Source organism: Seriola aureovittata, chromosome 8, assembly GCF_021018895.1.
Source record: "Seriola aureovittata isolate HTS-2021-v1 ecotype China chromosome 8, ASM2101889v1, whole genome shotgun sequence".
NCBI lineage: Eukaryota > Metazoa > Chordata > Actinopteri > Carangiformes > Carangidae > Seriola > Seriola aureovittata.
Genome location: NC_079371.1, coordinates 580,198 through 590,970, shown reverse-complemented (window position 1 = coordinate 590,970; position 10,773 = coordinate 580,198). Strand labels below are relative to the sequence as shown.

Genomic DNA, 10,773 nt, shown 5'->3' with positions numbered 1-10,773 from the left:
AACTGTAAAACACACACAACTTTACTGACACACACAACTGTTAAACACACACACACAACACACTTTACTGACACACAACTGTTAAACACACACACACACACAACACACTTTACTGACACACAACTGTTAAACACACACACACACACACACACACTTTACTGACACACAACTGTAAAACACACACACACTTTACTGACACACAACTGTTAAAACACACACACATACTTTACTGATACACAACTGTTAAACACACACACACACACTTTACTGACACACAACTGTAAAACACACACACTTTACTGACACACAACTGTTAAACACACACACACAAACACACTTTACTGACACACAACTGTTAAACACACACACTTTACTGACACACAACTGTTAAACACACACACACACACACTTTACTGACACACAACTGTTAAACACACACACACACATACTTTACTGATACACAACTGTTAAACACACACAAACACACTTTACTGACACACAACTGTAAAACACACACTTTACTGACACACAACTGTTAAACACACACACACAAACACACTTTACTGACACACAACTGTTAAACACACACACACAAACACACTTTACTGACACACAACTGTTAAACACAACACACACAACACACTTTACTGACACACAACTGTTAAACACACACACACACAAACACTTTACTGACACACAACTGTTAAACACACACACACAACACACTTACTGACACACAACTGTTAAACACACACACACTTTACTGACACACACAACTGTTAAACACACACACACACACAAACACACTTTACTGACACACAACTGTTAAACACACACACACAAACACACTTTACTGACACACAACTGTAAAACACACACACACAAACACACTTTACTGACACACAACTGTTAAACACACACACACTTTACTGACACACAACTGTAAAACACACACACACACACACACTTTACTGACACACAACTGTTAAACACACACACACAAACACACTTTACTGACACACAACTGTTAAACACACACACACTTTACTGACACACAACTGTTAAACACACACACACAAACACTTTACTGACACACAACTGTAAAACACACACACACACACACTTTACTGACACACAACTGTAAAACACACAAGGACACGAAAACAACATGAGGCCAAGAATCAGGATTTAAGTTTCAGATCTCTGGAGGCTGAAGGTGAAAAGTGTTTTCAGATCAGCTGAGGAAGGAAAGAGGGAAGAAGGTAAAGACAGAAGATGAAGGGAATTAAGAAAGAAGAAAGAACAGCAGGAGTGAAGAATGAAAGAAGGAAAAGACGGACAGAGAGTTTGAAAATGAAGGAAGTAAAGACAGGGGGAAGAAAAGGTGGAAGTAAATAATAAACATTTTATTTAGAAATAAAAACAGAAGTAAAGGTCCAACATGAACAGTGGAGGTGTCACGGTGAAGCAGGTCTCATGGATCCAGATCAGACGGAGGCTGAAGGAGGGAAACACAAGAATAAACAAAGTCTGAAGATTTTTATCTGATTATTTTCATGTGAAATTCATCAGTGGAAAGTATCTCAGTCACAGTCCACACCTGGTTCTGGTTTTACCTGAGTCCACTGTTTGTTGATTGATTGAGCCGGTGTAAACAGGAAGTAGAAAACAACAGCAGCTGCAAAGACAACAAGGTCAGTAACACTGTCATTCATTATCATGTTGTATTCACCACTGGTAGTCCAGGCTGATGAGAGCCAATCAGGAGAGACCGTGGCTGTGACCTCATCAGTTACAAAGGTCTCAGTTTCTGCCCAGTTTTCAAAATAAAACACAACCCCAGAGTTTTCAAAATAAAACACAGAAGTCTATTTTGTGGACGGGAGATGAAACGTAGCAGAAGAGGTGAGTTTTAAAACCAACATGTGGTAATGTGGCTGTAGCCAGAGTCGCCAGAGTAAAACCAGTTATACCAACTGTGTACAAACATGAAAACATCTGGATCGACCAAACATCATCCAAACTGTGCAGTGCAGATGTTCGTCAGCACATCAGTGTGTCCACAGACTGTGACATGAAATGCATCAGAACTGAAGGGTTAAATACAGGATGTGAGTTCTTCTTCCAGTGCTGCATGTTCCCTCTGAAAGTCTTAAAAATAGAAACCAGTAAGTGGAGGAGGACGGGCTGAACCCCGTCCCGGAGCGAGCAGCAGAAACCCGACCTCTGCTCAGAGATCTCTAATCTCTCCGCCATGTTCAGCCGCTCCGCGCTCGACCTCGGCGTGTTGGTGCGTGACAAACACCAGGACTCTGTGAATGACACATGACGGATGCCAGTCTGTCAGACGGCAGGGCCGAGCTCCGAGTTCAGGTTTCTCCTGTTTAACAGCAGCGGGGCCAGAGGCCGGGATCTCAGGGCCACGCTTCGGGGGGCGGGGGGCCCCCACATGCGAACGTGGAGGGCGGGTTAACTCGGAGGTAATTGAAGCAGGGCTTTTGTAAGAATCTGCTTCCAATCCACAGGAGAGAGGTGAAAGAGGGAAGAAGGAGAGTTTTAATGAATGGAGACCGTCATTAAAATGATAACTATTTCCTCCGAGATCACTTCCAATTTAAATGCGGGGGAAAAGAGAAAAGGCGTAATTGAAAGATCTTTTTTTTCTTCTTCCTCTGCCATTCAAACTGTAAATTTGAATCTCTGGGAGAAGAGGGAGATTGTTTGTAGCTATAGCTCACTAGTTCCAATTATTCGTCTTTCTGCTGCACTTAAAGCCGTGAGGGAGCTCTGAGACTCGTATGTTTTAACCCCTCAGCCAAAAACAGGCGAGCGGCCGTGTTTTCTTTGGACGGGCCGCGGTCAAAGGGAACAGATCTGTATCAGGAAGTTTGGAAACAGATTGAAACAGACGTGAGGAATGACTTAATTGATAAACAATGAGGCTGACAGGCTTTTTCAGAACGGGTCATGTTAAGTGAACAGCTGCACACACAGTCATATCTCAGGTCCTGACAGTAATCCATCCCGCTCACACAGCAGCACCATGGATGCAGATGTGGGTGGAGGAGGAATCTGGAAACTCTGGAGGGCCACCGCCTCTGATGTGTGAAGACGTGGGACCTCGTCCTCTGCCTGAAATCATGGGGGGGTCGTGGATGTAAGTAAGAAGGTAAGTCAAATAAAGTAAAGGCACCGTCACTGTCGTAGCTGTTTTCACACGTTTACAGACACAGGATTAAACACAACCGGCAGGAAGACAGAAGAAGGACAAGAGACCGAGACAATTCGTGTCTCGGGACAGAATATTAATCTTCTGGGACAGTTGCTCAGAAAAGAGAACGATGCCTAACTCAGACTTGGTCCGAACCTCTGTCCCGTTTTCACTGATTTTATCCCCAATGAACGACTGAACCCGGATCAGCACACCTTCACCTCCACTGGGAACTGTGGACGGAGACGTCACTGCTGATTGGTTGAAATAGAGAAATGAGTGTCATCAGATAATCAGTATGATTTGTGATTTAAAAATGGAAAAAGCTGTAAATCTGTTATTTGTTTATTTGTCCAGACAGGAAGAGGAAGTGTAAAAAAGTCAAAATAAAAGCCAAGAGGATATGAAAGTGAAATATTAAGCAAACAGAGGATCTATATGGATCTATATCAGGGTAATGAGATGAATGAATGAATAAACAGACCATGTAATTTTGTTTTTGGTTTTTGGTTTCATATTAAAAATGAAATAAAACCATGTTAATATGTAAAAAAAAAAATTTCTCTTTTGGTTTTAAATCAAAAACATTAAAGTTTTTATTGTTTTTGAATTGCAAAAGAATTCCCAGACCAAAGAAGCCACAAGGACAAAATAATAAAAAAATAAATAAATAAATAATACTAATAACAATAATTATTAGTATTATTATTATTATTATTATTATTATTATTAGTATTATTATAGCAGCAGCAACAAGAGTGTGACAGAGGAAACTAACTAACGGCATGAAAGACATCAGGAGTCAAACTGGTGTGAAGACGCTCAGGTCCAGATGTAAAAGATTTACGCTGATCATTAACGGTGGACACATGCTTTGTTCTGGTGAACACATGATGAATCTATTAACAGAGTTTAGTCACTGGATTTTTTATTATTTTGTTTGACACTGATAGATTTTGTAAACATGTAAAAATACACAAAAAAACAGTTTGTGTTATTGTGTGTGTGTATATATATATATATATATATATATATATATATACTGTATATATGTATATATATATAAGACACCGAACATGACTCATATTAATATAACATGAATATATGTGGTCGGAGTATGATGTATATATACTTTGTCTCTGTTTTGTGTATAAGTAAAAAAAATTTTTTAAAAAGTCACTTGTCATATTTTCTTAAATATTTCTTCACATTTAAATTGCAAATATTTTATTTATTTTATTTTGAAGTTCTCTTCCTGCAGCACTGGCTTGTTTTTTTTTATCTTTGTTTATTTTTCTTTTCTTCTCACTATGTTTATTGTTATGAACCAAAACAAATTTGTCATATGTGAAAACACACTCAGCAATAAACCAGATTCTGATTCATAATCCTGAAGTACTGAGGGAGTCAGAGCTAATTATTACCTGATGATTCATTAATACAGTAACCAGTCTGTTTTCTACTGGCATTATTAGGAATAATAAACAGGCTGTGTCTGAAGTTATTACACATTAACGACTGTCGTAAAGTGTTATGACCTCATGTTTACAACCGTGTTCCAGTTGAACAGGCCTGTGCCTCAGTATATATGATGCTCTCCGTCTCCCAGTTCATGTTGGGATTAGACCAGTACACACACACACACACACACACAACACACACACACACACACACACACAGATCCTGACCTCCACAGCTCGGAGTGAGGGAGTGAAGCAGATGAATGGAGGAGTGTTTTCAGCACCCAGAGTTCATGAGTGTGCTAATTGAAAGCCATTATGGGCCACATTATCATACTGCCACACTGCAGGGACCCCCCCCCCCCCCCCCCCCCCCCCCCCCCCCCCCCCCACACTGAACCCAGAAACCTGCACCGAGTCCAGACTCGCTGCTCGCTCTGTTTACAACATGTTCAAACAGCTGTCAGAGGGAAGGCGGCTCTGAGCGCCCTGACAGTCGGAGGCAAACAAACATACAGAAATATTGCATAAGACAATATTTACAGAGAAACACAGGACGTCCAAGAATGCATCAGATGAAATGATGCAAGTGCGTGTGAGAGCGCGCGTCTTCGTTTTGCTCAATATTCCTCACACAATCGAGAACCGGGGCGTCGGCGTGTTTATCAAAGAAATGACTGATCATAATATCAGCCTTATTGGTCTCAACAGAAATGCCACAACCATCTTGCAGATTACTCCTTGATGAGGAAAATGCAATTAAAACGTCAAGTGCGTTTTATTAGATTCTACCCACCCTGCAGGGTTTTAGCAGCCCCGGGAGTCCCTGGTGCTCGGGCGATGGATGGCACATATAGAGCTGCGAGCAACATTAGGAGAGCCGTGCCAAAATAACAGCCGCTCGCTCCCCGATGATCCGCCTTTCATCACCGCACAATGCTGAACGCGTCCATGCTGCTGTCTGCAGCCTCTTATGGAGGGTTTACTGTCTCTGCTCAGAGTGCGGATGTTCAGGTTCATCATCAGTCTGACTTCCAGCAGCTGTGGCCTCGTTACAGAGGCGCACTGATGGACTGTGTGAGAGCGGAGTGAGTAAATCTTCCTCCTGCTGTCTGTGATCTCCATCAGCAGCTTCAGGTTGTTTCTAAACGGTTTCATCAAAACGTAAAAGAAATAACACGACAGAGAGAAATGACTCCGGTGGTGTTGACCTTGTAATCATAACGTCACTGGTGCGAGTCCAGCTGGAGGTTTCTGTCGCAGCCCCCCCAAAAAAAAGAAATTAGATTCAAAGAACATAAATCCATTAAAGTGAAATCACGGACATCAATCTGAAGTCGTTCTACACATCTACAGTTTATTACCCATGAAAATCCAAACAGTGACTAAAGCTCTGAGCTTCATGTGGTGACATGAAGAGTGAACAAACTATCACCTTAATCAGCACCCACTCTCATTTAGCCAAAGATGTCGTTAGCCAGCTGCATATTACTGAACATACTGTAAAATTATTAAGAAAAACCTGAAGTCAGGACCTGGTTAGCTTAGCTTAGCATAAAGACAGGAAGCAGAGGGAAACAGCTAGCCTGACAAAACAACACCACTAAATCTATATTTCAGAAAATTAAAGCTGATAATTTTGCTGGAACTATTTCTTTATGACAAGCTACAGTGTATCCATCCGCCCAGTGCTTCTGTCATTGAGTCCAGACCACAGACTGTAAATAAAGATGGACGTCGCCTCTGTGACGTCACCCACAGGAATCTGAAGCTCAGAGTGAGCTGCTCCACTGTCGCCATCTTGGCAGTGTCTGACTCCGCCCCCTAACTCCCAGCTAATCCAAAAATGGACAAAGAGGAGGGGCGTGGGTGGAGCTTTGGTTCATGCCGGTTTAATAACTGTGGCTAGCATACGCCCCTGTTAGCATTGTTAGCACAGCTGTGCGTCTTGGTCGAATGCTAACCTTAGGGTTTTTCATTAGCTGGCTAATTAGCTATTTAACAAGCTAAGCTAGCAAGCCAGGTATGGTGAGTACAGGCACTGATTTCTGCTAATTAGTGCTAACATAAAATAGAGTAATAGTAGAATTTAACTCAACTGTAAAAACAGGAGCTCAGACTAACAGACAGGCTAACTGTGACAGCCACCACCTGTCACTCAAAGAGGCCACGCCCTCAATCCTCCATAACTTTAGTCCTTAATAAAATGTAAACAGGTGAGTTATATAAACAGGTGAGTTATATAAACAGGTGTCATGAAGGAGGAAATTAGCTCTAGAGACCAAAACAGTTTTTGTACCAGGCTGTAAACATGTTTATTTCTGCTGTAAAGTTGGACATTTGAACATGGGAGTCTATGGGGACTGACTCACTGTTGGAGCCAGACTCTAGTGGTCGTTAGAGGAACTGCAGCTTCTGGTTCTTCATGTTTCAGCCTCGGACGTTGATGGTTGGTACAAACTTCAGGAAGCTGCTGCACCGACAAGAACTAGTCCCGACACGTGCACCAGCTGAAACACAGTCACACACTGAGCCTGATCCTGCTGCAGGCGTCACATGACACATCATGTGACAAAGACAAAGGTGTGTAACATGAACATTAAGTGACTGTTTGTATCATATGATTTAAAGTCACCTTCTGAAATGTAAATCATCATTTATAACAGAGTTTATAACATAAGGGTCTCGTCTTCTTTAGTCTTCTCCGTCTCTGCCGTCATGTAACCGCTGATATCCATAAATCTCTGTGATGTTTATTGAGATGAATGTTTTTACATGTGTGTCTGGCTTAGTGTAAATTTTTTAAGACCATCTCAGGTGGAATTTGCAGCTTCTCGTTGGCAGCTGTAACATCAGCTGCTGCGGCTCGACGGCAGCAGAGGAAGATAAAACATGATGGGAGATTTTGGTTGAGGCCAAAACTTCAGGCCTGTGCAGAACTACAACTTTAATATTGTGCTCTCTCTTTATATTTATTCTGATGTGCCTGAGGCTGAATTAAAGTGATGCTCTGATGCTGTTATTTTATTTCCCCCCTCTCTATTGTTAACGTTGTGTTCTGGAGTTTTCATGTGGAGCGAACAGACGTTTTGTAGAACCAGTGTTAAGTTTAACGTCCTTTTCCAAAGCCTTTCTATGTGGCTATCTGTGCTGTTAAGGTCAGAAATGACTCACCTGATGTGTGTGAGCGTTTAACGAAGAGGACGTTTTTAAACTAAGACACTGTGAAATACCATTTTTAATGTTAATGTCGGAGTTAATTTTGCATTAATTACTGTATTTGGGCGGCAGCGGCGTCCTGACCTTTAAACAGGAGTTTGTTTGGTCACACTTGATAAGATGACGCTGACAGTGGAGCCGGGAAAGAAACACAAATAAAAAAGGAGAAGGAAAATAGATCTTTTTAATGGAGTTTAACAATCGGTCTCTGGTGGACTCATTAGGATGACCAGTTTGACTTATTTTACAGCCACTGGTAATTAGTATCTGCAGGAGTTATAGCTATAATCAGCCAAGTTTTCCCTTTGACTTTCTCTCCGTTAGCCATTAACTTTGGTGTTACACTTGCTGCAGGAAGGCGGTCAAATGTGTAAAAAGACAGCAGCCGTAAAACTAATAAAACTGTAGGGTTCCTTCTGGGGAACTTTAATACTTCCAGCGATATGATAATTCTTTTTACTTCAAAGCAGCCATTAAAGAAGGACAATTTTCACTGCCTCTCTCCGCCTTGATGGAGCTGTGAAGGCCTTGTTGGATTTGACGGGTATTTGGGGTAACGGAGCTGGCTGCTGCTCGCTCTACAGGGGGTTTAATGTTCCTGATAAATAATCAACAGCCAGAGTCTCTTCGGTGGGTAAAGACAAATATTTTAAATTGTTTATCAGAGGAAACATTTTACCATCGTGTCAGTATTCAAACCAATTCACAGCGGCACACGAGGAAACAATAGTAAATGATGTTTTTCACATGTGCTGCAGGATTTCAACCAACTACAGTCTCTACTACTGTGATGAGGAGGAGGAGGAGCCTGGAGCCTTCATCACTCTAACAACAAACATCAGATCTCCTGACCTTCGACTGGATCTGCTGATGACCTCATCTTCTTCTTCTTCTTCTTCTGTGGTTTCTAACGACACCTCCAACCTGAACAACCATCCACCCTCTGATTCGACCCAGAGGAGCGTCTCCTGAAATACACGTATACAAACCTCCGTTGTCATGGTTACAATAATAACAGTCATGGCTTGGTTAGGTTCAGAAAAAGATGGTGATTTGGGTTGAAATAAGTACTTCCTCAACATTAGACGATCCTCGTTGTCATGGTAACGACATAAACAGCAGGTTTCACATGGGAATTGAACACACCACTCTCCTGTGTCACGTTCATCCACCACCACCTCCTCCTGACGTGGACTCTGTCTCTCTTTATACTACATCACTGACACTTCCCCTTTGGTCCTGTCATCATCACTACGACCACTAGATGTCGCCTAGCAACAAAACCTGACTATGATGTCATAACGACCTGCGGGCTGGTTTCTTACAGGAGGACAGTCTTATAGAAACCTAGCTACAGTCATGTTGCTGTCTCGTCCTCCTGTCCCTCCCTGTCTCCTGGAAATGAAGAATCCTTACTCCCACAGTGAGGAAACCTCGTCTGTGGCGGGATCATGTTCAGAGGAAACATGTTTGTTAAAGATGAAATGAATGAAGCGACACGTTGATGAACAGCAGCGTCTCCAGGAGGAGGTTCAGGTGGATTGAGGACTGTGACATCAACGACCAAACCGGTCTGTGGTCTGGACGACAGCAGCTCTTTGGTTCAGCTCAGTGACAGATGGAGGTTTAGTTTTGATGTACATAAACAGGTTGTGGACTTTTTCTGTGTTTAACTAGACCAGGATCTTGAACCTGAACCAGGAGCAGTGAGAGTCTGAACAGAACCAGAACAGTTTGATAAAGCTGGAGTCACTACAGGTGAGATCAGGTATTTCCTCTGGAAGTTTCTCTGGCGCTCAGAGAGACCACCAGGTTCTTGGTCTCCTCTCGGTGTCACAGGGACAGACTTTGACTGTGTCTTAGGTAGAACAGAGAGTCAGACTTCAGTGAGACATTTAAATTCATCTGCTGCACAAAGCACTTCAGTTCTTGACTATTTGACTATTTGACCTGCGCGCTCTTTTTACCCTCAGCAGAACATGTTTGTCTTTAGGAAGAATTCAAGAGTTACAGGAAAATCTGATTTGGTCTGAAAACTCTTTCCCCTTCTCTTTGCTCTGTCCATGACAAAGTTAGCAAACAACAAATTATGAGCCATGTTTTCATGTTTCCTGTTGCTGGGTGCAGGTGTCCCAGGTAACCATGTTACCATGGTAACATTGGTCTTAGGCCTGAGTTAGCCTGGGGTTAAGGTGACTAATTTTTTGTCTTAAAATGAGTCAGTCTTTATTTCTGTGAAACGGTCTGATCTGGACCAACAACACGGATCAGTCTCAGGTTTATGTGTGAAACCGGCCCCTGATGTCTCAGTTAGTCCAGGTCCAGTTCAGAAGAGTCCTGGTTGTTCCGGACTCTTTCTGAACCTTCACTGCAGCAGAAACACAGTCCTGTCTCTGCTCTGATCTGCATCGTCAGCTGTGACACCTGGTGCAGACAGGTGTCCAATCAGCTGAGAGTTCACCACAGGTGGACTCCAGTCAAGGTGTAGAAACATCTCAGAGAGAAGAAATGGACTGTAGATTAATGAAGGTAAAAAGTTTTTCTAATTTATCATTAAACTGTAACACAACAAAATAAAAGATACTTCCTGACTGCTGTGTATTAACCATCATCAGTTTCCCTCTTACTTCACTTCACAACGTGAGAATCAATAGTAAGTGATTTTCTGAGCTACAGGTTTATTGGCATCAGAATTTATTTTCTTATTCAGGTTTGACTCAGAAGAAAAAACTGTTTAAGGTCGGAAATAGAACTTCTCCAAGTGCTCATCAAGAGACAACAAGACCTGTCTGAACTCATTTCAGCATTGTTGTCTTTTTTTTTTATATCCTCCTCTTTTTACTGCCCATCTAATGGCTTATTTATTACATTCATTCTTTATAA

General features: G+C 42.0%; 1 long non-coding RNA gene across 1 annotated transcript; it reads right to left on the bottom strand.

The window, feature by feature from the left end:
• Window positions 1–1,385: 1,385 nt before the first annotated feature.
• Window positions 1,386–5,809, bottom strand: LOC130173385 (uncharacterized). Its single transcript, XR_008828412.1, has 3 exons — window positions 5,468–5,809; window positions 1,617–1,678; window positions 1,386–1,498 (listed from the first exon to the last, which is right to left on the bottom strand). It is a non-coding gene; the product is annotated as an uncharacterized LOC130173385 (long non-coding RNA).
• Window positions 5,810–10,773: the final 4,964 nt, after the last annotated feature.